Genomic DNA, 27540 nt, shown 5'->3' on the forward strand with positions numbered 1-27540 from the left:
ATTAAACTTTGGAGAGACATTTCTAAGGGAATTTTAAAATGTATTTACTTACCTTACATTTGCAGTGGAATAAAGGAACAAACTAAGCAGTATAATAATTGACAGTGCCTGGAAATAAACTGTTCATCTTTGCATTTGACTGGTTTAAAACTTGAAGCAAATAATGAGTAAAGGCCAGGAGATAGCTCTTGTCTTAATGTTAAACAACCAACCTCTTTTTCTTTAGATATCTGAAATCAGCCTTGCTAAAACTAAACACAGGAAAAATGACTTTTCTTTCCATCTTTTTATGAATGATCTTGAGCTACTCACTTTTTTGTAACTGTGATGACCTAAGGACATAGGTAGTCACATTTGCAGTTTATAATTCAGGATATAGTTGGGGCAAACCCCAACAAATGTTGCATCAGTTCACTAAGTAACAGAATATTATAATTGCAGCTACCTACACAATTAGACTAAGTGGGAACAAATGAATATAAAAATCATGTAAATGGTATTAAAAGAATATCTAAAAGTTAACCCAAGCAGATCACAAGGCAAAGAAGAAAAAAACATTAACAACATGTTCCTCATACCAAAGAGGAAGAAATTAGTACAAAATTTAATGACCTACATCCCTCATATTTTAAAGTCAATGTTTAGTGTGCTTCAGTTATTTTGCTGCACGTGAATTTTTGCAATGAAGAGAAAACCAACATGTTATACAGAAGAATGTCCTGCTGAACCCAGGACACTCACTCTTTTATCTTCAAATCATTCTTCACGATTGTTTTCTACTTGAACACTTCTAAAGCAGATGTCAGGTTACAACACTGAATATTGCCCTTGCATGGTAATTTTCTTCTGTAGGTGTTTGAAGATAAGAGCTGTTTGTTCACAATTATAATCACTGCAGAAGTCCTTGATTGAGACAGGGAAATTTCTAAGGGGTTACACATTTTCTAACAGGCTATGATAAATTCTATGCATGCTGAAGTCAAAGATTTTGTTTTCTAGATCTTTGGTGCATCTGTTAATGCTGTAGGATTATTTTGGAGTGACTACAGTAATTAAACCTGATTGTGTTATTATTTCTGAAAGAGATGATATAGCCTTTTAAGTACTTTTCCTTCATTACTGAATTGAATAAAGTATTTTGGAAGAGCTAGGATGCCTGCAGCAGGAACAATCCCCAGCTCTCAAAAACGCTGCTCTGCCTGGCCATGAGCCCCCTCAAGCTGAGCCCACCCACAGGATCATGACCTGCCGAATCCTAAGCCTGGCACAACCAGAGAAGGTGCTTGATGCCCAGCGCTGGGGCTGCCATGCTACCCTGCTCCTGGATGGGGGGTGGGATGGGACCTGGCTTCCAGGTCCTGCCCTGACACCCCATGTTAGGGAGCAACCCCACTCTTGCTGATGAAAATTCTTCCGAATATCAAGACAGGATGGAATCTCAAGAAGTATTACTGCATCAACCCAGGGATTATTCAGCCTACCTATAGTAACTGAAATAAATTAACCTGTAGATTGAATTATCACAGGTGGGGATATATTCTGCATTCTTCGAATTGAAAATCTATCAGAAGCCCACAAGAAAGATGTACACTTGGTTCCAATCTTCACTATCTTCTGCAGCAGTGTTTTGCAAAATTTTAAAGTATCTGTGTGGTCAAGAGATCCCTTTCTGTGTTTGCCTCAAAACAACTCAAAAGATTAAAGGAACGCCTGTTACAGTTTGTGCAAACGGCCTGAGGTGGACAGAGCAGGGATCGAGCTCCAGGAAGTGTGTGGGGGGGGGGGGGGGGGAGAGAGGGGGCTGGTTTCCCGCGTGTCTTCCCTCAGGGCGCGAAAATCAACTGCCTGGACACAGGCACGGACACTGCGGAGCCCGTCAGGGCACAGCCTTAACCTCTCCAGGTCCCCTGCAAGTGAGTCCCACCTGTGGGAGCAGCCAAGAGACCCTGGCCCCGTAGAAAGGAGCTGTTCTTCAGCCATGTGGTATGTAATTTTTTATATTGGAATCTAGCTGAAAGTTTCTGCTTGCTGATCAAGAAGACATCGCTGGATCTATGGGGTGATGAGACTGTTTTTTGTGTTCTTGGTTTCCCTTCTCTTTTGTATTTTGTACACAAATAAGAACCTGATGCAGTTTTAGGGAAGTTTACAATAAAATTAATTGTTTTGTTTTTCAGTCTCCGGAGGGGCTGTGGTTTCTACTGTGAACCGTGCAGTGTTGTAAAATAACCCCATAAAGTAAATTATAATACAACAAGTCTTGTTCTCAAATCTGCTTCCTTTTACTTTTTCTTTAGATACAGTTAAGTACAATGTTGTTAAAGTTCATGGGGTTATGCTTTCTTAATGCATGTGTTCTGAATTAGACTTGCAATATACTTAGAAATGAAATGGAAATGGATTTATGACTTTGTAATCTGTTATCTAAGTGAAGTAAAGTTGAATTTTTTTTTGTTGATTAACAACTAATCCAGAGCTAAATGCTTTTCTGAGTTCAGCCTTGTTGGACTTGAGAGACAAAGCACTGGTCATAGCCAGCATGGGTTCATGAGGGGAAAGTCCTGCTTAACAAACTTAATTTCCTTTCATGATATCGCCCATCTAGTTAACTAAGGGAAGCCAGCAAATGTGGTGGTTTGGGATTTTAGCAGAGATTTGTATGCTCTCTCTCACAGTATCCTCCTGGATAAAACAGCATACACCTGGACAAGCCATCATACATTGGGTGAGCAACAGGCTGATGAGTTGGGTTCAGTCACAGTAAATGGAATTACATAAGGCTAACAGCTAGTCACCAGTGGGCTTTTAGGGCCTGTGCAATTTAATGTTTTTATAAATCATGCAGATGCAGGAAAAGGCTCTTAACTGAGAGGGTGGTGTGTTACTGGAACAGGCTTTCCAGGGAAGTGGTCATGGCACCAAGCCTGCCAGAGTTCAAGGACCATCTGGGAAACACTTAATCATACGGTTTAGTTGTAGATAGTCTTGCAAGGAGCAGGGAGTTGGATTCAATGATCCTAATGGGTCCTTGCCAACTTGAGATATTCTATAATTCTGTGATTTACATTAGCATGTCTTCCTATATTATACCATGAGTCTTTGAGATTCAACAAGAATATTTACCTACTAAATTTCAGTACCAATATTGGAAGTAAAAATTCTTGCCATCTTTCTTCACATATGATTAGGATGAGAAGGTACTTAAAGGCCCATTTAACTCAGCTTCTGCTGCAAAGTCAAAAGTGTGCTTTGATAAAATGAAAGTCTTTTTTTTTTTTTTTAAAGACTCTGAGACAGGTGTTGTCCCATGGCTGACAGGTCAGTCCTGATAAAGCTAAGCATCTCTAGGGGACAAAAAAGAGCATACAGATCAGTCATTACCCAGAAAAGCTAATGGAATATATCTTAAACTAAAGAAACACAGCAGCTTTACCTTGTGTTTAATGAAACAACCCTTCCATTTTCAACAAATTAAAATATTTTTGAAGGCATGTATATGTATAATTAACCTACACATAAAATATATATAACCACATATATAATTCCATATATTTAGCTGCACAGTGAAACTGCATATTGAAATGTAGCTTTCATTGCAATACTTATGCTCAGTGCTGTAAAAACCAAGATGACATAAACAATCTGCCTCAAGGACAAGAAAATCTAAACGGGTGATTTATCTTCTCTCCCTAGAGCATGACAAGACATACTGTAATCCACAAATAGATTTGTAAATCTTCCAAAACTTTATGCTTATCATGTAATATTAGGAAAAAAGGTCTAATATCATGAACTGATTATAGAGGTATTTGGATAGCTTAGACTACTTCTCCAAATATCACTGGAAATAAATGAAAGCTCCCTTTAGATTCAAAGCGAACTTCAAGCTGTTTAACTGTGTGTACTGGGTCTGGCTTGGATGGAATTAATTTTCTTCCCAGGAGCACACAGGGAGCTGTGTTTTAGATTTGTGACGTATTCAACGTATTCTCTGCTTCTCATTCTGCTGCAACAGAGAGGGTCTGGGCAAGAAGCTGGGAGTGGACACAGTGGCAAAAGCTGACCCAAAGTGATGAAAAGAATATTCTTGACCAAAAGAATATTCTACACTGTAGAACATAATTTTCAGCAATAAAATTGGGGAAATAGTAATTCCAAAACAGCTGTTGTTCAGAAGGTGGGTATTGATCTACCTCTGGGAGAAGGTGAGTGACAAAAGCAATTTTAATTGCTTTGGTTTGTGGCTGGTCTGTCTGTCCCCTGCCCTTCCACCCCCTTTCCTTCACCTGTTTAACTATCTTAATCACTACCTATGAGTTTACAGCTTTTGCTCTTCTTCACACCCTCATCCTGCTGGAGGGATGTGGATGGTGAGTGAGCGAGTGGATGCTTAGTAGCTGGCTGGAGTCAACCAACAAAGTCCTATTTACTTTGTCTAAAGTCATAATTCTGTGCCTCAAACAAGAATTAAGTGGTATGTTCTGTGTGCTGTAATTTTATCACCTTTATCTTGCCTGTCTTCTAACGATGTTAAATGCAGCCAAAGAAACCTACTAGATCAATTGTTAGATGGAAAAAAAATATACCTGCGCATCCAAACTGTCCACTTCTAATGTGGCATGTGGGAGGATTATAGTTTTTGTATCTTGTCTTTTGTGTCTTTTCATGATCGTTCACCTAGAGATGGAAATACAGAAGTCTGCAACTCAGTTGCCTAAACTAAGATGTTTGGAATCATTTGGCATAAGACAAGTCTGGGGGAATGATGTTATTTTCAAACTCATATTGTTTGATTCCCCACTTAGATTTTTGTTTGTTTTTTTTTCTTGCTAGTGCACATCTGCTTTCTTAATCATGTGCGATTTGTTGGGTTCTTTTGCTGCTTTTTAGTTGAAATTTCAAATAAAATGATCTCACTTCATTTTTATTTGGTTTTGTTTTAATTGAGACAAGGGGCCACAAAATGGAATATAGAAACCTTTAGAATTAGTTTTAAGTAATGTTAAGTTTGATGCCTTTGTAATAGCAGCAATGGAAAATTACTGAGGTGCATGATGCGTAGAGAAAAAAGAGTACAGCTAGAGAACATACTGAGAATTCTCACAAAATAAATCGTTATAGTTGACATAGTTTTAAGAAAAACAGTCTAGAAGAACAGGACACAGGGGTAAGGAGTATCTGGGAACCGCAGGTGTCCAGGATGGGCTACAGTTAAACTAACTGATAAGTAGGAAGATAGGAGGATTATTATGTCTCTGGTGCCAATTAAACTGGTATAAGCATCTACTGTGCATGCTTCAAAGGCTGCCAGAAGCGATGAAGATTGCTGGAAGAAGTAAACGACCCTCAGAGACCACCACCACAATTCTGTATGCATGTGGGGAACTTTCTGGAAAATTTTGTAATCCATACATAGCCTCATGAATATGTATGTATGCCCAGTGGCTATAAAAGGATGGTTTGGCTATAAAAGGATGGTTTGTGTGACAATTGAGAGACACATGTTAGGAGGAGCTATCCCCCATGTCTACCAGCGCCGCAATGAAGAATACCTGCTTGTCAGCTTGAAAACTTTGTTGGCAAGTTTGTTCCTGGAGTTTTCTCTGAATCATAATATATAATAATATTCCATAATTTTAGTACCAGAAAAGCATTTATGAATTTTACAATATATAATTTATGAGGTATAAACAAGTAGAATTTGCTAACCGTGCAAAATTCAAGTTTAAAATACCTTGACTCCAGAAATTTAATGACAAGAATAAAATCAACATTAAATCTTTTTAAAATGAACTTCTGGATGTTAGAAGCAAAATTAGCAAGTGACAGAATGCCCATTTTCAGAAGGAACACCGATCTATGGTCTTAATGAGGAACCAGTTTATTCTCAATGATCTAAGTAACAATAAAATCAGGTATAAACCAAAATTAGCAATTAAAGCAAAGCAACAAAAAGCTTCTTTCTCACCTAACAGAATCATGCAGAGTGCTCAAGTGTAGAAGGAACAGATAAAGGTTTTAGTTTGGTTTTGGTGGTTTTTTTTTTGGTTGGTTGTTTTTTTGCTGAGTCTCTTTCTTTATAGATTGCCTGCAATCTCAGAAACTAAACACTGTTGAGTAGATTGGTTTTATTTCTGAGGTGTGGTATTCACTGCAACTGTTGACTGTAGATTACCTCCAGGTCTGCGCTTTTAGTCTTCCTTGTAAGTCATAATGTTCTTTTCAGAGAAGCTAAGTCTTTTTTTTCTTGTCAAACATCAGATCAATCTGAACTACCTGTTTATTTCTCAGTGCTGCTTCTACAGCTGAAATTTCAAACATGCTTCCAGCATGTAGTCAAAGAATACCCATATCATTCTTAGTAATGCTGAAGAGTGCTCCCCAGGAATCCCATCTCTCTATTAGCAATTATAATAACAAGATCCAAATGATGCAATCCTGAAAGCTAAAGTCTGAGAATGGTAGCTTTTAGAATAAGCTGATATATCTGCCAAACAGTTACGGGCTAGAGACCTAAGTTGTTTTTTATGCCAAGGAAGAACAAGAAATAAAAGTCTGTCCAAGAGGCCACTGAGATTTTTTTCATTTTCTGCATTTCTGCAGATTCATGAGACATAATTTCTGAATTCAAAAATATCCTACATATTTCATATGCCTCACTGAATGCAATTGCTGGTGCTGAAATGCTCATGACACTAGCTAAGCATCTGAGCATCTCCCTTTAACCCCTTTATCATTGCCTCATTTATCATGCCTCCTTCCCAAAATTGTGGGCACAACGTGTACCTTCTTCTGCTGCTGATAAAAGAACTGACAGAATTTGAAGAATGCAATATACTAATTCAGCTAGCAGGTAATGTTTTCCAATGGTGTATTATGGGAGATGCTGTGCACAGTACTTTCTGCAGCCCAGTCAAGACAATTCAGTCTTGCTACGTGGCAAAAATAGGTGTATGTCACTGTCTTTCTTGATTGAATCGATTCTACTTGTAGCAGGAAAAAAGTCTACTTGAGAAACCATCTATTCATGTTCAAAACTAGATTTTGATTGGGAAGTCACTTCTACTGAACCTTGCTGGGATGGAGTTAACTGTAAGCGGCGAGGAGAAGCAGACAGGCCAACCCAATATGGGTGATAAGCAACTTCTAGTTTATTTGTGACACAGTTCACACATATATAGGAGTGGTATTCAGCCACTCCTTCTTGGCACAACAGTATTGGTTAGCCCCCCACAGCTTCCTCCACATTCTCCTCCCAGGTCCGGTCTCTGGCTACCTGTGGGGGCCACCCCCTGCCTTGCTTGCACAGTCCTCCAGAACTCTATGGTTCTGCTCTTAGAGTCATTCTGCAACAATTCCCCCCTTTTTCTTTGTGCAAGCAAGGCATTATGGGTTATTCTGTTCACCTGTTTTATCACACAACTATAAACAAGTCTAATAGCTACGATGATTAACCTAACAATGATACATAAGTGCAATACTTCAAACAACAGTGTTTGACTCAACCTGTAATGCCCCGTGAAGGCAACCATCTAGTTATTCCTAGGATATTGCTCATTTACTATTGCTGGGTAAGCTGAGCCAGGGCTCTCAGCTGTGCGTGCATCGAATTAGCATAATCAGAGAGACTCATACAACACATTCCATCAAACTCTTCACATCCATGTCCCTGTTCCAACAACAAAAGGTTCTGCAGTGTTGCATGTCTTACAGAGTCAACATTAAAACAAATCAGGAATTGCCTTCGATGTAGAATTGTCTGCTTAGCAACTCAGCAACCCAGTCTGCTTAGTTGAGCCAAGGCCCCGGCTGAAGCACTTACAGTGATTTGGCATATTATGATTGGATACATGTTCTGAAGACCCTTAGTGACTAACATATAATTGGTTAAACACAGGTGTGAGAACTCAACCTTGAAAGCTTGCCAACAGTCCACAGTTCTCATTAACTTGGTGAATTCCAGCCTCTTATCTTGCTTGCTTAAGCTTCTTCAGGCCTCTCATGGCCTTGCTGTATCTTTCAGGACTATTCAAAGTTTATGTACCAATTATGCATTCTCCTGTGAGAACACTGTCTCCACATCTCCCCCCTTTTGTTTTATCCAGTAACAAGTCGCTACTACATCAAGGCACACACAAATTTACATTAGCAGAGTAACTATTACAGGGTGCAGCAGCATGTTGAAGATGCTGATGGCAGTGAAGGACTAGCCAAAGAAATTTCTTACCAGTGGAATTCTCCCCCCCTCTTAATTTGTTCCATCACCTGCTTTATAACACTACCATTGTATTAAATTTTTTCTAGCTTTTGCCTTAGCATTTTCTAGCAGCTACTACAAATTTCCATACTCTAACATCTCTTTTACAAGTGACAAATCTATACAATACAAGGTGCAGTTTCTTATTAGCAACTAGCTAGTAAATACACAAAATCACAACCTCTAATAATAGCTACTTTACAAGCACACATATTCAGGATGTTACTTTTCAACTGCCCCCAAGTGATGTTTTGCAGTTATTTGTTCTTTCTCTTCCTCTATCTCATTCTGCTTGAGGTAATCACGGTCAGCTCCTGTAGCTGAGGCATCAGGTTTATCCATTCGTCTGTCCAGCTCATGGCAAGGCTTGACAAACTGCAGGCAGTCACCATGGACCTGTAGGCAGGAGGACACAAATATACCCCCTCCCCCAGGTTATCAGTTCTTCAGAAGTAGACAGGTTAGACAGGTTAAAGTTAAATGTAACATCATTACTCTCTCTCCCCCCCCCCCTTTTTTTTTTTTTTTTTGAGTCCCTGCAAAAGCCATCATTACTCCCACTACAGTCCCACGTACAGAACGTGGCACAAGGACCCTGTGGAGACTAACAGCAAACCAGCTCCGAGAAGCATCATTGCAGTGTGAGGTGGCAGGCTCAACCTTAGCAGGCATCCCCGCAGAGGCTCTGCCTCCCCCACATTGTATGAGGCTTGGGCTTTTATACTGACCAAAATGCACACTCATTCCAACACAGGTGGCCAGCCTGTGCTGGAAGAAGTGGCCAGCAGTATCTACAGAGGTCTCCAAGGGTTGACATAAACCTGGACATACTTATATTTACCAACTTCTAATACATGAGTATCACAGAGAAACTGGGCTCTCCCTGTCAATTGCAAGAAAAAATTGTAACAAATACAGCTTGAGTATAAGAGAATTTTAACACATACGTGGTCACTGTTTGTCAGGCCTCCTTAACTATTTTGAGATCAAGAGCTTCCCACTCTTTAGCCCCCTGCTGTGTAGTAAACACAGGATATGCAAAGATGCCCATTGCAGAAAATTCCCCAGTAATGATCACATCTTTGGTTACCCATTGTTACAACTGAGCGTCTCCAGGGCCAGCAAGTCCGAGCAGACCGACCCGGGAGACAAAGAATCAGGGTCTGGAAGCAGAGGACGCAAATCTGGCTCGGATTCAGGGGACTCGGGGGCTGATCCTGCGCCGAACTCGGGGTCTCCATTGCTCGCAGCTGTGTCTTTCTTATCAGATGTCTCCCGTTCGGTATGTGGCCATCTGCAGACCTGGCTCCTCCGTGACTGAGTTAAAAATTTTTTCACTCTAGGGCGTAGTGGGTTGGAGAGGCTCGCGGTTCCTTTAAATCTCCCGCTCGCGCATGATCCCTATTTTCTACTGCGCGCTTCACAGTGGCGCCGCAATCGATCCGGCGCCGAGGCACCGCCCTCTTTCTTTCGGATTCCTTGACTTTTACCATACGTATACCTTCTAATATACTTTCTCTGTCCTTTTCAAAGTCCCTACTTTCGGAACTGGGGTGGTAGGGGAGCAGGGGGTTACACCTCCTCCGCGGCACCTTCTGATGGAGGGGGAGAAAAGGAAGGGGGGGGTGGGAAACCCTGTGCTCTCGCGAGTGGGGGGGGGGGGGGGGGGGGGGGGGGGGGGGGGGGGGGTGGGGGGGAACGAGTTGTAATCTTCCCCCGGTTTCAACCGACCGGGGACGTCTGTTCCTAGTTTCTCCGTTGCTACCGCGGCAGTTTTCTTTTCTGCCTTGTATCTTTTTATACAGTTCATTACTTCCCTCCGTGGTTTACCGAGTTTGCCTTTTTATAATCATTAAGCACTGAGTCAAATAGTTCATCACCAAACTTTCGCCACTCACTCTTCTCAAATATTGTATTAGGATCTGCAAAAAAAAATCTCTTAGCCTTCCCTACAGCCAGTAGACCTGCTAGCTGCTTTAGAGTCTCAGGCTCAATTCCCTGCTTTTATAAAAAGCACTGTAAAAAGTTCAGGGCTCAGTTCCCCGCTTTTATAAAAAGCACTGTAATAAGTCCAGGGCTACCTCTCGGTCCATTTTCATGGCCAGCCTTTTCCGGATCGTCTTCTTCTGGGTCGTCCTGTAACCTCGGTCTCCGGATCGGCCTCCCGACGCAGCAGTGTCTGGTTCACCCCAGCGGCGGATTCTTTCGGTTAGTCCAAGCACCCGGGTCCGTCACGCCACCGCAGCAGCATTGCCCGCGCTTCCCGGCCGCTGCTGCCGGCGCCGCTCACTCGCCGTTCCGGGTCCCCGTCGACCGGGGCCCTGTATCCCGGGTCCCCGCTAGTCAGGGCCCTGTATTCCAGGTCCCCGCTAGTCGGGGCCCTGTATCCGGGTCCCCATCGACCGGGGCCCTGTATCCCGGGTCCCCGTTGACCGGGGCCCTGTATTCCGGGTCCCCGTTAAACCAGGGCCCTGTATTCCGGGTCCCCGTTAAACCGGGGCCCTGTATTCCGGGTCCCCGTCGGCCGGGGCCCTGTATCCGGGTCCCCGCTAGTCGGGGCCCTGTATCCCGGGTCCCCGCTAGTCGGGACCCTGTATCCCGGGTCCCCGTTGGCCGGGGCCCTGTATCCGGGTCCCCGCTAGTCGGGGCCCTGTAATCCGGGTCCCCGCTAGTCGGGGCCCTGTAGTCCGGGTCCCCGCTAGTTGGGGCCCTGTAGTCCGCGTCCCTGTTCGGGCGCCATTTGTAAGCGGCGAGGAGAAGCAGACAGGCCAACCCAATATGGGTGATAAGCAACTTCTAGTTTATTTGTGACGCAGTTCACACATATATAGGAGTGGTATTCAGCCACTCCTTCTTGGCACAACAGTATTGGTTAGCCCCCCACAGCTTCCTCCACATTCTCCTCCCAGGTCCGGTCTCTGGCTACCTGTGGGGGCCACCCCCTGCCTTGCTTGCACAGTCCTCCAGAACTCTATGGTTCTGCTCTTAGAGTCATTCTGCAACAGTTAACTTCATAGCTGCCTGTATGTTGCTATGTTTTGAGTTGCTGGCTACAGTATGGATAACACACCAGTGTTATGGCTATTGCTAAATATTGCTTAAAACAGATCAAGACTTTACGATTTACTTCACTCTTTCATTTACTTTAATTATGATGAAAACCTGGCTGTAAATGTTGAAAATCTTTAGGTGCTTTTCTTCCCTTTTTAAGGAAAGTGTCCATTTCATGCTAGTTACAGCTCTGGTGCCATACATTAAGAGCTTAACGTCACAAAGTTTTCTTACTACTGTGATAATAAGATCATTCAATTCACAAAGGAGCTACCCTTCTGGCAGCCAAGCTGTGTGTGAGAAAACCTAAAGTAAACTTCTCATAAAATAATTTCAGGACAGTGCACATCTGGGAGGCTGTGGAGGAGTTTGGATATAATGTTCGGTGCAAAAAATACCCTATCTCAGGCCAGGTGAACAAATAAGAGTGAGGCTGACTCCAGAGTACTTAGGTTGGAGAAGTCAGAACTGTGATTCCTCTGAGCTCTCCATTCATTTTCTGCTAGACACTAATGCAGATATAATTCCGTGGGCAGTTTCTAGTACTCATGAATGTGAATTTCCTTCATACAGCCAGGCACCATCACTTATTTGTGATAAGGCTTAGCTTTCCAACCTTGTTTTTATTTTCCTGTTTTTCTGTAAAAATTGCCTGTGGTATTGGGAATTTTATTGATCTGAATGTCATTAGAGGCTGACTTGACTTTTTGTTTAAGCAGTTGAGAGTTATAGGCCTGTTTCTTCCATCCAGTTTGCATATAAGGTTTTCTTCATTTTATGGAGTCCAGCAAAATTTGTTAATCAATTGAACAACAAAATGTGAGAAGTGAGCTCTCATAAGAATAATTGAAGATGATGGAAAAGGCAATGTAAGGGTTTGGTAAAACTGAAAACTTGAGTATTGGGCTGTCAGTATTAGCAAACTGACTAGTACTGAGACTGTATTTTTGTTGTTATATATATCTGCATATCATAATTCCTTGTAGATTTTTCATTTCTTAAGGCTCTCTTACATGAACTGTAGCATTCTGTATATTTTTTTTCTGTAAAAACAATACATTTCTTTAATAAAATATCAAGTATAAACATAGAAATGAAAAAAATGTGGGGGGGGGGGGGGGGTGAGAGGAAAGAAAAGAAAAACAGAATATGTGTGTTCTGTGTCAGAAATAAGACCTGGCAGTGTAAAATGTAAACTAAGAAGAGCACAGAGTATATAGACATTGGGTCCTTTGCATAGTCTACTTCTTGTATTCAGCCCCTGCGTAGAAGTGAAGCAACACAGCTGGGAGCCACTGCCTGGAAATAGCCTGTTATCAGAAACCTGGTGTAAGTGACGGAATGTCATAAGCAAGGAGTATGTGGTGTTCATTTTAATGATGATGGCTTGTGTACTGAGAGCATCTGGTGCCTGACAATATCGCTTTGCTTATGTCTCAGTATGTGTGCTTTGTCTTGTTGCTTACTCAGGTGATTTAGTACAACATTAGTGTGGGCTAAATGTCATCAAACAAAAAGGATTGTTAAAGTATTTCAGAAGTAAAAGAGATTTCATTCTCAGTGTTTAAAATACCATTATGCTACACTATATTTCAGACATTGCAGTTGCTCTTTTGTTGCAGTTAAAAATAGGTAAGCTGACAACAGTCTTTCAGATTTTAAAAATACACATATTTTAGTCTATTGAAATTATAGTTCTAAAAGATGTATCACAGTATCACAGTATCACAGTATGCTGGAGATTGGAAGGGACCTCAAAAGATCATCTAGTCCAATCCCCCTGCCAGAGCAGGAACACCTAGATAATGTTACACAGGAATGTGTCCAGGCGGGCTTTGAATGTCTCCAGGGAAGGAGACTCCACAACCTCCCTGGGCAGCCTGTTCCAGTGTTCCGTCACCCTCACTGAGAAGAAGTTCCTTCTCAAGTTTAAGTGGAACCTCTTGTGTTCCAGTTTGTACCCATTACCCCTTGTCCTATCATTGTTTGCCACTGAGTAGAGCCTGGCTCCATCCTCGTGACACTCCCCCTTTATATATTTATAGACACTTATAAGGTCACCCCTCAGTCTCCTCTAAACTATAAAGACCCAGCTCCCTCAGTCTTTCCTCATAAGGGAGATGCTCCACTCCCTTAATCATCTTGGTTGCCCTGCGCTGGACTCTCTCCAGCAGCTCCCTGTCCTTCTTGAACTGAGGGGCCCAGAACTGGACACAATATTCCAGATGGGGTCTCACCAGGGCAGAGTAGAGGGGAAGGAGGACCTCTCTCGACCTACTAACCACCGCCCTTCTAATACATCCCAGGATGCCATTGGCCTTCTTAGCCACAAGGGCACAGTGTTGGCTCATGGTCATCCTGTCGTCCACTAGGACCCCCAGGTCCCTCTCCCCTACACTGCTCTCTAGCAGGTCGTTCCCCAGCCTATACTGGAACCTGGGGTTGTTCCTGCCCAGATGCAGGACTCTACACTTTCCCTTGTTATATTTCATCCCGTTATTCCCTGCCCAACTCTCCAGCCTGTCCAGGTCTCGCTGGATGGCAGCACAGCCTTCTGGCGTGTCAGCCACTCCTCCCAGCTTAGTGTCATCAGCAAACTTGCTTAGTACTCAATTCCCTCATCTAAATCATTGATGAATATATTAAATAATAAGTACTGACCCTTGAGGCACTCCACTAGTTACAGGCCTCCAACTAGACTCAGCCCCATAGACTACATATACTACTAGTATACTCATTAATCATTCCTTTACCATATAAGCAAGCACAAACTTTCAGTTGTTCAGCTTGATTCTCATCAAAGACACTGTCTGCTTGGCAAGGAAATAACTCAAGGAGACATGCAAAGAAAGTGAGTTATAGTTTAACTAAAAAATCCTTACTGTAAACATTATTACAGTTACTATATACAATATAAAAGTACATATTTTATGTTATGAATAAAATGGTATAACTTAACATAGATTATACAATATACACGTTAATTATAAATCTAGTAATATATTAATATATAATATAAAATGGAATTGTAATGTTAGATTGTGTATTATTGTTTTATATATTATCAATTTTATATCATGTAATAAATTACATTATATGAAACATAGTATATCATATAATCTATATATTTATATATAAATCTAGATTTTTTAATACAAATTTTATGTAGGTGTCGTGACTTAAACCCAGTCAGGTAACTTGTTCACTCACTCCCAGTGAGTGGTGCCGAGCTGACAACAATCGAGGGCCGTCCCCCGCCTACCAGGGCTCTCCCCTTCCCCGCTCCCGGAGGAACAGGGAGGAGGATCAAAAGAGTGCAACTCCTACGGGTTGAGACAAGAACAGTCCAGCAACCAATGTACAACACAAATCACCACCGCTACTATCAACTACAACAATGATAAGGGAAAATAACAAGGGAAGAGAATACGATACCACCGGCCAAGAAACGAGTCCCACCCAGAAGCCCGTGTCCTTCCGGGTAACTCCCAGTTACCCCCACCCCGGGCATGACGTGCTGTGGTATGGAATACCTCTTTGGCTAGCCCGGGTCAGGCGCCCCATCTCTGCTTCCTCCCAGCTTCCCCTCCTCCCTGGCAGAGCATGAGCCTCACAAAGTCCTTGGTCAGGGTAAACATCACTTAGCAACAACCGAAAACATCGGTTTCACCAACACTGTTCCCAGGCTGGAAGTCAAAACACAGCACTGCACCAGCTACCACAAAGGAAAAACATGACTGCTACTGCTGAACCCAGGACAGTAGGGTATGGAATAATGATTACTACATACATATACTGCAGCACCAACTGACTGCCCAGTCAATCTCTCAGCAGTGGTCCCCCAGTCCAACCTTTCTACAGCTGAGCATAACACCATATGGTATGGGATATCCCTTTGATCAGTTGGGGTCAGCTGTCCCAGCTGTGTCCCATTCAACTCCGTGTGCACCCTCAGCCTACCCATGGGTGGGGTTCTGTGAGCAGCAGAAAAGGCATTGAAACTGTGCAAGCACTGACCAGCAGTAATGAAAACATCCCTGTGTTATCAACAGTTTCCTGCACAAATCCAAAACATGGCCTCATAGTTAGTATGAAGAAAGTTAACTCTACCATAGCCAATATAATCACATGTTGCCTCCAGCTTAGCACCAGTTTTTGAAGTAATTCTATGATGGGAATCAATTCCTGAGATTCTTTAGGAGGCATGTGGCTTCAAAAGTGAGAACCTTTTCAAAAAGGACATGGACTTCATCTTTATTCCTAGCTCACACAAAAGAAGAGTACGAGTATTCTCTTTTTTCAGCTTCAGCCTAACAAAGAAAAGAAATGAAAAGAATGGAAAGAAACACTTAAAGACATCGGAAGAGGCTGTAAGAATATAGCTTAATTGCCCTCTCCACATGCAGTTGGCTCTTTTAATGAAAAAAAAAAAATCATTATCCTACAGTGAAAGAAATAGGAGTGGCAGGAGGAGGAATCAGCTGAATATGTGCAATGAGCAGAACCTTTGTAATTTGACCTCTCCTAGATCTTGTGAGGACAGTTTCAGCTGCCAGGCAGGCACTCGCTGTCTCTGCTCTACTCTTAGGTATTTTGGGCAAGTTCACAGTAAGGTAGTAGTATTTCTTCCTTCTCTGCTGAAGTGTGTTGCATTACTATGTCTGCCAGTAAATTCACTTCTGCTAAATTCACTTTAGATTTAGACTAGGGATAATCTGTTAGACTATTTATAATGCAGATTTTTGGAAATTCAATTTAGCAACTTGCAGTAAAAAAAATCAATCTATATGTTAGATTAATGTACAAAAGTTCACATTAACTTGTGGCACTTCAAACTTGTTAACTACTACTGTTGTGGCTAGGGTTGCAGATAGCTTACGACGTGCCCTATATGTGAATTTATCTAATTTTTATTTGATTGCTTTTTTGTTTTGGAGACACTAAGTGCATTATGCTAAAATTGCTTCTTAGTCTTATTCTGTAATGACCACCTAAGCTATGTATCAGAGGTGTAATAGGGAAAATTCTACTGTATATACATAGATGTTAGTAGGAAATTCTTTGATTTTTTGTTGGTAATAACAAAGTCTGGATACCCATAACAAGAAAATTGAATCAGTGTGCCTAAAACTGACAGAGGGGTAATAAAGAATCATTTCCTACAGCAATCTCTATTACTAAAGAACAGAAGATAAATATATATTGCAAACTTATTCAGAAGCAAGCCACTTGAAGGGATGCAAAGGTGAAAAACTAATAAGTGCCTGAAGTTTTTTACTTCCTAGATTAACACTTGCAAGATGCAAGATAATTCAGAGAATGGAAATTGTAAAATTGTAAAAGTCAAAACATGTTATCAAAGACATTTATCACTGGCCAGCACATAAATTGCTGACTGCAGGCCATGTTCAGATGAAAGTTCTACAAGTTGAATTTGCAGAAAGTGGAGCTGCCCATAAAATTAAGTAACATCACAAAGCCTAGGAATAGCATATAGCATTTGCTCTTCAGTTTTAGAAGGACAAAAAAAGTGATTAGAATTTCAGGAACCAAAAGTAAGGGTTCAGAACTACATTTCCAGGAAATAAGAGTTCATAACTCACTGCAGTCTATTAAATATACATAAATATACACTAATACAGAATTTATCATGCACTCGTAGCAAATACAGTGATGTTTTAGAACTAGATAAAACAAGATGTGGACAAGGAGAGTAGAAGGTCAAAAACTTTTTCAGAAAAGAAGTACTTTATTTTCTTTCTTCGTATGGTTGAGAGTGTTTGAGTTGTGGATACATCTTTAAGTGTAACCAAAATACAAATAATAAGTTAGAAAAGACAGTAACTAAACATACAGTTACTGCCTCAGGAATAAGATAAATGCTCCAGCAAGCAATATATTCAAGTACAGGAAAAGATTCAGGGATTCAGGTTTTCAGCAATGTATTACTACTTTTCTCAGAGAATAAGCAATTCAAGTGGAATGAATTTTTTCTTGATTGGAACTGCATTTTCAATTTATTCAAACAAATTTCATGTTCAATAACTAAAACCTTTTTTATTCTTGTTGCCCTTTTTTTTCTTTATTTTTAATGAAAAAAAAAACAATGAAAAGAAGTAGCCTCTTGAGCTTTTAGAAGGGAAAAGAAGGGGGCCAGGGGCCTGGCATTTTTTTGTTTCAGAAGTTTTTAAGATTAGATACTGTTTTGCCATTCAGCATATCAAGAGACATAACAGTGGCACTCTCTAATTAAAAAGCAATTAAATTTTATATTCAGATATTTTGATGATATATCACAATGAAATATCTTTTTTATGTGCACAACCAGAATTTTATGCTTAGTGGTTTAATTGCAAAATAGAAAAGGAGACCCCCAAGAGACATTTTGTCTTCATCAGAAAGTATGCTCACATCTATGCTGGCTTTGGCTTAATATCTTTCTTAGTGGTACAAAATCTTTGTTATTAATTCTGTTCTTTTTTCTCACTATTTTAAACAACTTATGTTGACAGTAGTTATGAAATCTGTACACCGACATCATTGCATCAAGATAATAGTATTCATTTTCTTTATTTGATTGGTATTTGGTATAATCACATTCTTTTTTGATGACTCTTACCTGGAAATCGCTGTAGTCTTTAGAATTGGAAAGACTGTAGGAAAAGAGAAATTACCATGTCCATGCTCAACTTTTTCCACTTTTCAATTTTTCTGCTTTTTACTCCTCTGAGTAATTTGTTCTGTTTCTATTCCTGTTCTAGGAAATTAGTGCCAGTAAACTGCCCATTGTAGGACTCTAAATGTCGTTCCATGGAATGACTTTATAATACTCTTTTAAATGTCTGGTTTTATACTTGATCTCCTGCCCTCTCAATATAGGTTAAGTGCAATTCCTTTCCCAAATTTTTATTGATGATAGTGGAATTGAACCAGACTCTAGTGTCCTGAATCCCAATTACGGTGCAGGCAGATTTAAATTTCGGTTACCACAGAATGTCATACTGCTGCAAATTTAACTGTTTTACCTCTGATTAATTGTATATTTGACCTTGTAATATGTCATACTCAGCTCTCTCAGTCTCATATGGGATACTAAGTCCTCTAAGAAAACCAGTACGTATTACAAATAACAGATTGTAAGTCTTCTCTTGAAGTTAAAGCCATGACTATGTAAGCTAAGTTCAAAAAGTTTCCAAGAAGCTTGATTTATCTATGACATGCTGGCAAAGATTTCAGTTGAATTTGAAAACACTGACAACGTATGAGTTATCACCTGTACTTGATAGTTTATCATCTGTACTCAATAGTCAGATTAATAGCATGCCAATTGAAAAATCTAACTGAAGGTTTAGTAATAGAGTTCTCTTTGTAGATCTGGTGGTATCCCCCATCCCCATCCATTGGGGGATGAAACAAAATAATTTGCATGTTATTTTTTATTAATTGTTGAATTATTTGCAGATTAACGCCCCTCTTCTATCTTCCAAAGAATTACTATAAATTTCACCTTCTCTATGATAATTAATCAATTTTGATGGCTAAATGTTTAAAAAAATTTCTCAGGCAAATTGGTAGGTTCAATTTGGAAAGTAATATACTGAACGCTGAGTAAATTGGAGCTAAATTTCTGCCACTAATGCAAAGATTTGTGTTCTTGAGAAGTTATCATGTTTTGTCCCATGAAGTTACTTGCTCAACTTAATTTTACAGTAAAAACCAAAGTGGAGACAGTGACAAGTCATGATATTCACTAGCTGAGAGTCAGTGTATGCGGAAGGTGAGTGTCTGCTCCTTTAAGAGTATCTGGACACAGGAGATGCAAACCAGAGTGTATGGATCTGACTAACACATGATACCTGCTCAGTGGCATGAATTTTTAAGGTATGTGGTGTGTGACAATGTTTATTTTTATGGTGTTGATTCCTTGATTATTTGTTTTGCATAATATTATCACTGGAGGAAACAAATAAACAAAACCCCAACAACTCAAAACACACTGAAAAAAAATCCCCAGCAATCAAAGATAAAAGACCAGAGAGCAGAATTCCTGGTATCTCATTCCTCATTTCTGTACACAGCAATGGGAACCTGTTCTTCCATCTTTGTGGTTCTGAAATGTTATTTCTAGTTATGCAGTGCCTTTAACAAGTGTATTGATTATTCTTTCATTTACCAGCTTTTTATCTTTTAGTAAGGAATTTTTATACGGTGGGAAAGCTATGGTTTGCAAAAGGAGGAAATATTTAGGAATGAGGGAAAAAAAAAACACAAAACCCCCATAAAATTACTTATTACCAGATTGGAAATACTATTTCCAGAAAGGATCGGATGTTAAAAAACAGAAATGATGATACAAATTACAAATGAGGAAATAAAGTGAAATAAACTGACAAATTTCTTTAGCACAGAGTTTCAAGGATGATAGAGATTTAGAAAATACGACTTGTGAGTAGAAGCTGAAGGAACAGAGGTTATTTAGCCTAGAAAAAAAAAAAAAAGTGTTTGAGCGGAAACAACAATATTCAAATATATGAAACTGTAAAAATGAGATGCTGATGGATTGCTTTCTGTAGCCTCTAAGGGTAGAACAAGAAATTATCAGTATAGTATGCAGCAAGAAGTGTTCAGATTTGATCCTGGAAAACATAATTGCATAAACAGTACTGAACTTGTTAAGGAAGGTATTAGAATTTCAGTGGAAATCTTAACAATGTCTTGGCCACTCTACTTTATATTGTTCAAATAATCTTTGGCTGATATCAGTATTTGAAAGGGTAGTACAAAATAGGTAGGATTTGCCTGCTAGGATCATCTGGTCAATGGGAAACTGAACCAGCAGTGCGCTCTTGCAGCACAGAAAGCCAACTGTATACTGGGCTACATCAAAAGAAGTGTGACCAGCTGATCAAAGGAGGTAATCCTCCCTCTCTTCTCTCGTAAGACCCCACTTGGTGTTCTGTGTGCAGTTCTGGTGTTCTCAACAGAAGAAGGACTTGGAACTGTTGGAATGAGTCCAGAGGAGGGCCACGAGGATGATCAGGGAGCTGGAGCTCTGACCATATGAAGGAAGTTGGGGCTGTTCAGCCTGGAGAAGAGACCTCATAGCAGCCTTCCAGTATCTGAAGGGGGCCCAGAAGGATGCTGGAGAGGGGCTTTTCATTAGGGGCTGTAGTGATAGGACAAGGGGTAATGGATTAAAACTTAAACAGGGGAAGTTTAGGTTAGATATAAGGAAGAAGCTCTTTACTGTGAGCGGTGAGTCATTGGAATAGGCTGTCTGAGGAAGCTGTGAATGCTTCATCCCTGGTGATGTTCAAGGCCAGGCTGGATGGAGCCTTGGGTGATACGTTTTAGTGGGAGGTGTCCGTGTCCATGGCAGGGGGGTTGGAACTAGATGATCTTAAAGTCCTTTCTAACCCTAACTGTTCTATGATTCTATGATTGCAGCTGTTGAATGCATCTACAAAACTCCAGAATGTTAAAGAACTTTAAAGCATCATTTAGGCATATAATTATCTGGGTGAAAAAAAAAAAAAATAAATAAACTTATATGAGCAACAGGTACATCAATCACTTCTGAATGTGCCTGACAAACTACTCTGAGGCATTATCTAACTGTTAAGAAAGTCAGTTAGCTAGTTCAGCTAGTTAGTTAGCTAGGTTAGCTAGTTCAGTTTATGAAGCTGTGCTTTGAGATAAGAAGAGGAGAGGGTGGGAAAGACTTGGGACAGTTCTCAAGTTCAGCTTCCAACTAAGACCAGAGATCAGATATAAAATGAAAGTTCATCAATGCAATTAGATGCCATCCTTTCTGGTTTGATTTTTGTTTTACTTCCGTATGTACATAGTGTAGATTTTTTTTTACATTTATTTTCTCTTTCTCCAGAGTTCAGCTATATTCCAGCTGGAAACAGAAAATAAGCACCTACTAGTGTAGCATCTGACTCAAGTTATAGCTACATATTGGAAACTAGAGATCTTAATCCAGAGTTATAAATATCAAACACAGAATTTGAATATATTTGGATCAACTCTCTTGTTTTGATTTTCAAAGGTAACTGATCAAAAATTACTCTGCTGGTTTACCATATATTTAGGAAGAGAAGTTTTTTTCTGTCAACAAAACTGAACTTTCTGCGTTATTCTGGTCTGCATAATATGATGGAGTGTTGCCCTATAGCTGAATAGAAACAGATGTATATGGAGAAAATAACAAAAACAGCCACAGATGGTGTATCACATGTATAACTCCTTAATTTATCCCTCTTTGTGTGATACAATTATCCCAGCAAGTAGGCTGTATTCATACTCTTTTCACAGATTCTGCTAGCTCCTGCAGGGACACATTTCTGCGTCATGCATTTCTGCGTCATGCAGTTTACGCCAGGACAGCACACAAGGTTTCCTCACTCTCTCACTGCATCCTCTCTAGGTCCCTTCCCTGTCCATTTTGCCTTTTGCTTGTTTATTTTTGAGTAACAGTGATTACAATGAAAGTAGAATTTAGTTGTTTATTCAGAATATTGATGTGGTTTTCTTCTTTAGGAAAAATAATTCCAGCAACCTCATCCCATTTCCTATATCTTAATTGCAAATACAGGATCCTCTTTTCCACAGGAGAAAGTGTTATTTTAACTCAGAGTTCAGAATTCATATTTACCTCATGAAATTTGTATAAACTCAACTTAATCTCAGCAATGTTTGCTTTACTGTGAACTTTACATAATGAGTATTAAATTTGGACTTGGTTTGAATACCAAACTGCTTAGCTTTTTCCCATAAATTTTTAAAGTGATTTCCTATCATAGCCTTAAAGATGTCTTTAAGCTGGTGGAAACTGTGAGTATAGAAAAAATTATTCATGTAAGCATTGAATTAAAAGGTATTAATGAGCGTATTAGTTCAACTCTTGTGTCAGGTGACTATAATAATGCAATGATGTGTCACCAAAGTACTGGAGAACTGGAGAGGAGGATACATTGTGAATGAATGACTATCAGTCGTTTTCTGGTTTCTTGGGTTTGGATTTTTGTTTGGGTTTTCTGTGGTTTTTTTGAGGTGTGCGTTGTGGTTTTTTGGGGTTTTTTTTTTCTCTTTTTTCTCTTTTTTTTTTTCTTTTAACAAGGATCAGACAGTTTTAATCCATTCCCACACACTGGAAAGTTGCCTTGTGCCATTAACAGTGCAGAGCTATACACTTCACTGAATTACTTTGGGTCAGTTTTGTATAAATCTGTAGCTTTATGTCACTTTCTGCCTAGTATAAAATAAAACTGAAACACAGATCAGGCAGAAGACATTGAATTAAAGTTCATTTTAAGCAAGCAGACAAGCAACAACACTGGAACAGGTTGCCCAAGGAGGTGGTAGATGCCCCATCCCTGGAAACCCCATCCCTGGAAACCCCATCCCTGGAAACATTCAAAGTCGGGTTGGACAGGGCTCTAACCAACCTGATCTAGTTGAAGGTATCCCTGGTCATTGTGGGGAGGTGTTGGTCTAGATGTCCTTCCAACACAAACTGTTCTACAATTCTACAACTTTAACAAATGTATAAATATGCTGTTCATATTTAGTATTTTTAATGGTCAGATTAAATTTTCTTTATATTTTCTTTAACAACAAACTGTATTATTAGGCACATTTCTAAACAGCAAAAAAACATTGAAGTGAAGCTAAGAAATGGCCTGTGTTTGTAACAGTGAAGAATAAAAAATCTTCACATATTGAGTAAAATCAGATAAAAAAATTTTTGAGAATGTCTTCTTGTTGTCATACTTCAGTTAATGGAATGAACATTAGTATAAAAATAATTATAAGAAAATAATCTATGTTAACTGACTGTTTTTTCTCTGTGGTCATGGTGCTATGCATAGGCAGGAACAACCACAAAATATAAATGAAAGGAGAAGACTAAGCTGTAATCTTGACTGGTTTTGAAATTGCTCTAGTTCAGTTATTCCACAGTTTGCTATCTGCTGCTTTCTGCTTCTCCAAAACTCCCACAGCATCCTAGATCTTTCTCGCCAGATTTCTTTCCTCTGGCTCTGTTGAAGACAGTGTCAAAACTGCATATGAAATTCTTTGCACCATGTGTTTAAGTTTCATTCTCCTGCAACCCTCTTTTCCCTTTATCCTGTGCTTAAATTGGTCCCCAGGAATCCTCATGTAAAGAAAGCATCCATATACCTGCTTACATGAGACTGTCATGCTACTCTGACTTTGCTACATGCAATTCTTTCTAAATTTCTTCTTTTATTAGGTGTTAGACAGTTCCGGGGTTTTCAGATGGAGGAGACAATGTCCCTATTATTGCTTGGAATACAAAAAAAAAGTACTATAATTGAATTTACTAGAAAATTGCACATTTCTGCATCAACCTAAGGTTTGTACTGTGACAATTAGGATGTCAAATAGCAGAAATGTAATCTTTATTTTTCTTTTTCTTCTTTTTTTACTGAAAAACTCCAGTGTTTTCTATTAATTTCTTATTTGTTGGAACTGTTTTATTTTCATTCCCTTCTGTTACGATAAAAAAAAATTTCCAAAGAAATCATTGTAAAAAAAAAAATGAGGTTTGTGTCAGTATTGAGAAGCATTCAGTAGAACAGTTCCGATTTTTGGTGGTGACAAAAACTATGACAGGTATCTGTTAGATATTGATGACTTATCAGAAATCATATATTCATAGAAAGATTTGGGTTGTAAGGGACCTTAAAGATCATCTAGTTTCAACCCCATGCTCTATCTCTGGCAGTATTCAAGGCCAGGTTGGAGAGAGCCTTGGGCAATATGGTATAGGGTGAGGCGTTCCTGCCCATGTCAGTGGGCTTGGAATTTGATGATCTTAAGGTCCTTTCCCACCCTAACCATTCTTTGATTAATGTTCCACACTTGTTAAATAATAAGTGAAAGCAAGGTGATATGAGAAACTATATTTAGCTGTTATTACTGTTAAGAAATGTTGGGAGCAAGTTTGCTTAAGTATCCAACTTATGTCAGTTAAAATTCCTTAGTGGTTTAAGTCAGTAGCTAGGTTCCTTTTTGGTGGCAGTGAGTCTTACAGGCTGTTTCACAGGTGTAAAATCCAAGAGCTTGAAAAGAGAGTGACTGGTTAGGTATTTGATGCCATGTATGTAGCAGAGGGAGTCTAGATGAGTACTCTGGTCATTTCCAAACTGCATTAATATATCTTGGTGCATATGTTAAGTGTATCTTAGCATCAATGCAAAGAAAATACAGTTCTGCTGTAATGTATTACTGTCTTTAGAAACTGGAGAACCAAAACTCAAGGCCTGTGCATACCGTACTTTGACAATGTAGTCTGGACAAAGCTTTAGATTAGTGAGGCATGATGTCTGTGACAGCTATTTCTTATGATAGTGAAGTGGTTTTTTCCTAGACGTTTTCTAGGCCAAGTTTTCTGTATGATATTTCTCAGTTCAGTGAATGACAGTTACTTCAACAAGGGACAAAAAAGTTCAAATTTTCTTCTCCTGTTCTTCCAGTCCTTTGAACCTTCTTCTGACTGTTTTTGTTGAAACAGAGGAATTTCCTTTTGCAGTCACTAAACTGGATTATATTTCAAGATTTCACTTCGAAGCATTCAGATTATGAACTTTGTCATTTTGCTTCACCTATAGAAGCATCATTTTTTTTGTTCTTCCCTTGCAGAGCAAAAAGCGCTTTGCTAGAATAAATACTTGTGTTTCTAGTGGTATAGGATGCCATCCTTTATTTTAAGCATTTAACTTTGAGGTATTTTTCTCAAAGTATATGAACTTCTGTACAGTAGGGTATTACTCATTTAATTCTAGAACATCACATAATAGTCACATCATGGATGCAACAAAAAATGTCATTAATTTTTGTTTCAGCTGCCTTTATATTTTGAATTAATTTATTTCAGTCTAAGAGGACACTTAATCACACTCGTTCACACACAGAATTTTACTTATTAAGCAGCACTTTTTTTTCTGTAGAGACACATTTTCATGAAGAAGATGGTAATTTTTGTATAGATCAACTCAGATGCGGCCTTTATAAGGATTTGAAGCACAAATTCTGGTGATACATATGTAAAATACTAGAAGCAGTTATTAATATAACAAGCCCCAAATGAAAAATATTGTGTTGGGTTTTATCCTAAATAAAATTTATAAATTTTAATGAAGGTTTCCTTTGTTTCACTAGCTATTTCTTTAATAAATTGAAAATAGATGTATCTACTTCTACTGCAAAAAAGTAATGCTTAGAAATAATTAATAATGGCAGCAATACTACATCTCTCATTCCTCCTTGTAATAATCCAAACCTCTTAAAAGATTATGTCTTAGTATGCAGGTTTTCCAACTAAGATGTATTACTGATCCACTCAGAAACATTTTGCTAAATTCAGGTTTTAGTTATAATTTACACTTCTGTTGTTATGATCCTAATTATTCTTGTATATGATGCTATTTGCACATAATCTATATAAAGTTTTCAGTGTTACAAAAAAAAGGTAATCTGTGATAAACACCGCAATATGTTCCGTGTTTCTGTTATCTTGGTCTCTGTATCTGGAGATGATATAAACTATCATCAAAAGAAATATGGAACTGGGTAATAGATATTCTGCTCATATTTAAAGGAAATATGTTAGAATACTCAGACTTCACTGTAATTCCTGGCAATTTGTTGGCTAACATTAAAGCTGTTCTCATCAGTCCCCATGCAAGCACTGCAGGGACGTGTTGGAGAGTCTATAATTTTGGTCCCTTTTTTTCCCGAAGCATATTTTCATATCATGCTTTTAAATGTATGTTCAGGTCATTAGGCTGTTTCAGAGTTTCATCATTTTCATTAGTCTAATATAAATGTCTATCTATAAATGGATGATAGCTCCCGTAGACTCAGATAATACTACCAAATGAGGCAAAGCACATAGAAAATCTACTTTTAAAGTCTAAGTCTATACATATATCCCTCAGACACTGAGTGAATTATTCATGTACATGCTGTAGCCCTCATATATAAGTTTGCACTAGCAAATTCTTAGGTTTATTTGAATTTAAATACATTAGTGCTAAAGGGGTAAAAAAGGAGAGGAAGTAGGTAGGACAGGAAATAAAAAATAAAATACATCATGTGCCAAAAAAAGTGCATTCCCTACTTGAGAAAGTACTTTTCACTCAACAGACAGCTCTCATGTGAATAAATATTGCTGTGCTAAGAGTTTCTTCCATCTTTTACATCCAAATAGGGATGAAAATAATTATATAATTGTTGTTGCTTTTGTTGTTTTTCCTCAGGGATTTGTATCAGTGACATGTTTCTACCCACTAAGAGTGAGCATTGCAAGATGATCTGGTCATTCGTGAACCACTTGGCTTTATGCTGTAAACAAAAATTTAACCGTTGAATCACAAAAACTGCCTGCATCATAAAACTAGTGTCTTCTACTGATATTTTTGTGAATGTATATATGCTTGACTTCACAGTCTTATCACCTCAGAAAAAACAAACAGGCTATTTATCTGTGGTTTTGAGTTTAGTGAGCCTGTAACTCATATGTCCTAGTGGATAAATTGCACGTGGGTCATCTGTGCATCCTTGCACCAAAGAAAGCAATATACATCTTGGTCTACACTAGTGATAGTGTCACCAGCAGGATGAGGGTCATACTTCCCTTCTGTTTAGTATATCTGAAGTGTTATGTCCAGTTTTGTGCCTCCCAGTAACAAGAATTTTTTACAAGCTGGATCAAGTCAAATGGAGGCCATCAGGACAGTCAGGTTTGGAGCACATTCTACAATGAGAAACTGAGGGATCAGCCTTCAACCTTGCCTTCAGAAGCTTTGTTACCATCTACAACTACCTTGTCAGAGGACACAGAGAAGATAGAGCCAGATTTCTGAGAGCTGCACAGCAATAGAACAAAAATTAACAGACACAGGGTGGCATGTGGGAAATTCTACTCAGATAAAGGAAAATGTAAGCAAAAATGAATGTTTGGGCTTTTTTTTGTTTTGTTTTGGTTTGTTGTTTTTTTTTTCCCCTCATAAGCATAGTCAAGCTCTGGAACATGTTGCCCAGAGAGACTGTGAGATCTCTGTCCTTGGAGATGTTTAAGATGTTACTGAACATGGCCCTCAACAGCCTTATCTGACCAGACATGCTCTGAGCAGTGGATTGGACTAATTGATTTCTGAAGTTCCCATCCAACCTATTTTTTTCTAATTCCATGATAC

The 27540-nt window shown here is 39.2% G+C and overlaps 1 long non-coding RNA gene across 1 annotated transcript; it reads left to right on the plus strand.

Moving 5' to 3' along the window:
- Positions 1 to 4069: 4069 nt before the first annotated feature.
- Positions 4070 to 27540, plus strand: LOC134166772 (uncharacterized). Its single transcript, XR_009965989.1, has 3 exons — positions 4070 to 4205; positions 14095 to 14159; positions 26602 to 27540. It is a non-coding gene; the product is annotated as an uncharacterized LOC134166772 (long non-coding RNA).

This window comes from Pezoporus occidentalis, unplaced genomic scaffold (genome assembly GCF_034315485.1).
Source record: "Pezoporus occidentalis ecotype Australia unplaced genomic scaffold, CSIRO_AGI_Poc_V1 ctg27, whole genome shotgun sequence".
In the NCBI taxonomy this organism is placed as follows: domain Eukaryota; kingdom Metazoa; phylum Chordata; class Aves; order Psittaciformes; family Psittacidae; genus Pezoporus; species Pezoporus occidentalis.